Source organism: Melanostigma gelatinosum (assembly GCF_949748355.1).
Source record: "Melanostigma gelatinosum genome assembly, chromosome: 8".
NCBI lineage: Eukaryota > Metazoa > Chordata > Actinopteri > Perciformes > Zoarcidae > Melanostigma > Melanostigma gelatinosum.
In genome coordinates this window covers 26,316,416-26,320,245 of record NC_136641.1, presented here as the reverse complement: position 1 = coordinate 26,320,245, position 3,830 = coordinate 26,316,416, and positions in this window count along the sequence as shown.

Sequence of the window (3,830 nt, the reverse complement as noted above, 5' to 3'; positions counted from 1 at the left end):
CACGCTGTAGATTTGAAAACTGATTAAAATGTGAGGAAGCGTCAGAAGGTCTCCACCTATGAGAGTGACGGAGGTGTGTGAGTGAGAGCCTGTGAATGACTCGTACTCATTGTTTCTTTCTAACTTTGTAAAAGAGACCCTCATAGCCGACCCCGCTCTCCCCTACCAACGCAGACAGGGAGTGTCCTGTCCTATGTGATAGTTGATTGATGATCTTGGATTGTTTGTTGGACAAAAAAGCAATTAAAGACATAAATTAGGTCTCAGGAAATAAAAAAAGCATTTCATTTCCTTATTTTATATCATTTTTCGAGCCAAACTATTATAATAATAATAATAACAATCATCAATGCAGCGCTACGTGAAATCCTGCGGCGATTAGTTCCGACTCTTCGTGGTTCACCCTCTGGACTACGTGGTGTATTTGGGAGGTGAGACGTGACCCGGCCAGCGGTGACTGTGAGCTCTGTGGCTGGAATTCGTGGCGTTTGGGAGAGGAATGGAGGAGGCAAGTGGTGATGGTGGGGGGGGGGGGTTGGGAGCGGCATGTCAGACTCTCTGTTCCAGCTGGTGCTGAGGGGTCAAACTGTGTGTGGATGTGTGCATGTCATGGCCTCTCATTAGGGGGTGAGACGCTGCGGCTCCAGACCCCCACAGCAGGATCGCTGGGCCAGTCTGCAGTGATCCTGCCACGTTGATGCCCCTGACCCCCCCCACCACCCCACCACCCCCACCAGGAGGTTAATGAGCCACAGTGAGCTCTGCGTGTGTGTGTGTGTGTGTGTGTGTGTGTGTGTGTGTGTGTGTGTGTGTGTGTGTGTGTGTGTGTGTGTGCGTGTGTGCGTGCTGTGCGTGCGTGCGTGCGTGCGTGCGTGCGTGCGTGCGTGCGTGCGTGCGTGCGTGCGTGCGTGCGTGCGTGCGTGCGTGCGTGCGTGCGTGCGTGCGTGCGTGCGTGCGTGCGTGCGTGCGTGCGTGCGTGCGTGCGTGCGTGCGTGCGTGCGTGCGTGCGTGCGTGCGTGCGTGCGTGCGTGCGTGCGTGCGTGCGTGCGTGCGTGCGTGCGTGCGTGCGTGCGTGCGTGCGTGCGTGCGTGCGTGCGTGCGTGCGTGCGTGCGTGCGTGCGTGCGTGCGTGCGTGCGTGCGTGCGTGCGTGCGTGCGTGCGTGCGTGCGTGCGTGCGTGCGTGCGTGCGTGCGTGCGTGCGTGCGTGCGTGCGTGATAAAGCTTGGTTTACACACACTGTTTGCAGGAAGTGGCCGTGATGTCATCACTGGTTTGCGGGCTGCTGTTTTGAAGCCGTGAGTTCAGCATTTTGGACGTCGACATCTTGGATTTTCTGCAACCGCGACACAAGAGGGCGGAGCTACAACCGAGAGATCTTAATATAAGAATATCTCCAGCTCTAGTTCAAGCAGCACCTGCACCTCCTTGTGGTGGCTCTGTTCATATTCCTGCACAATGAATAAACTGAATAGAATCAAACTGAATGAAAAAGGACCTCCATGTTTGTAGTAAATCAGCATTGAAGACTCTGTTCAGAAGTTGCTTTATGGTTCTTTAATAAACATGAATGTGTCAAAAACAGAAGCTTTGTGGAGGTTATGATGCTCATCACCCTGATGTAAGAGTGAATTAAAATTTTCAACTTTTTCATATATTCTAATCAGATTTAGCCCAAACTTGACCAAAGATTTATTTATTTCTTTGGCTTGAAAATGTATAAAATAATATTATATGTTGAGCCTGTAACAGGCAAAAGTGAGTGACTGTAAATATATATTTAGTTTTAAATATGAGAAATTATTTGGACATATGTGAAAAGCTAATTAAAAAAAAGAAGTAATTAATTATAAGTCAAATATATTCTTCTCCAATAAATATTAAATGTCAAAGTTTTTTTCTATCTTCTTACTTCTTTGACAAATAAAAATCCACAAAGGTGTTGAAGAGATCTCGTCTTTGTGGATTATGTGAACTACGTTCAGACACGGATGACCTCGTTCACTCGTCTCGTGTTTGAGATCTTTGAACTCGATGTCCGAGCTGCTGAACGTCACAAACCAGCACCGGAGCTCCATCTTTGGGTGTTTGTGACTTCTGTCTACACACCACTAATGAGTTTATTTAGATTCACTGCCCTGACATCAGTCATGTCTGACCATAATTACTAGTTCACCCCCCCCCCCCCCCTCTACTCCTGTGCACTTGTGACCTCGGTGGATTACCTCACATTGCTGAACCTGCAGTGAGAACTGAATGTGTTGTTGTTGGGCGAGGCGGTGCAAGCCCCGGCCCGCCAAAAGGACAAAAACAGGTGCTCACGCTCTCTCTCTCTTTCCTCTCCTGCTTCTTTCTCTCTCTTTCCTCTCCTGCTTCTTTCTCTCTCTTTCCTCGCCTGCTTCTTTCATCGTTCTCTCTCTTTCCTCTCCTGCTTCTTTCTCTCTCTTTCCTCTCCTGCTTCTTTCTCTCTCTTTCCTCGCCTGCTTCTTTCATCGTTCTCTCTCTTTCCTCTCCTGCTTCTTTCATCGTTCTCTCTCTTTCCTCTCCTGCTTCTTTCTCTCTCTTTCCTCTCCTGCTTCTTTCTCTCTTTCCTCTCCTGCTTCTTTCTCTCTCTTTCCTCGCCTGCTTCTTTCATCGTTCTCTCTCTTTCCTCTCCTGCTTCTTTCATCGTTCTCTCTCTTTCCTCTCCTGCTTCTTTCATCGTTCTCTCTCTTTCCTCTCCTGCTTCTTTCATCGTTCTCTCTCTTTCCTCTCCTGCTTCTTTCATCGTTCTCTCTCTTTCCTCTCCTGCTTCTTTCATCGTTCTCTCTCTTTCCTCTCCTGCTTCTTTCTCTCTCTTTCCTCTCCTGCTTCTTTCATCGTTCTCTCTCTTTCCTCTCCTGCTTCTTTCATCGTTCTCTCTCTTTCCTCTCCTGCTTCTTTCTCTCTCTTTCCTCTCCTGCTTCTTTCATCATTCTCTCTCTTTCCTCTCCTGCTTCTTTCTCTCTCTTTCCTCTCCTGCTTCTTTCTCTCTCTTTCCTCTCCTGCTTCTTTCATCGTTCTCTCTCTTTCCTCTCCTGCTTCTTTCATCGTTCTCTCTCTTTCCTCTCCTGCTTCTTTCTCTCTCTTTCCTCTCCTGCTTCTTTCATCGTTCTCTCTCTTTCCTCTCCTGCTTCTTTCATCGTTCTCTCTCTTTCCTCTCCTGCTTCTTTCATCGTTCTCTCTCTTTCCTCTCCTGCTTCTTTCTCTCTCTTTCCTCTCCTGCTTCTTTCATCGTTCTCTCTCTTTCCTCTCCTGCTTCTTTCATCGTTCTCTCTCTTCTCCTCACACCTGCTGCTGAGGTGTGAGGACTCATGCTGGTTCAGCTCAGCCAGGCCTGAGCTGAGCTGGACTGGGGGTCTGAGTTGAGTTGTAATTACTTCACCAGTATAAACTTTATCTCTTTTGCCCCCCCCCCCCTTCCTCCCGTCACTCCCTTGAGGTGAGGTGTTACTTATGGTTTGATTAGCTGATGTTTAACAGGAGGAGTGTTTCTCCTCCTTCTCTTCTGGACGTCATCTCTACTCCAGCTTCACTAACTGTTGGCTGGTTGGTTTGTGTTCAACGCACAGAGCTGCTGGTGAACAGGAGCGAGACGTACAAACCTCCATTGAACAGTGGAATATCTGTGAGCATGTCAACGTAATTACAGAAGGATCAGAACTTTATGAGACGGCCTGTTTCATTACATCTACACTACAAATCAAAGAGGAACATGTGATTTGAAGTGATTTGATCCTGGAGGAGGACCCCGGAGATGACGGGTGGTCTCTGCCCCCCCCCCCCCCCCCCCATTGTCCCTTCTCACCACGACA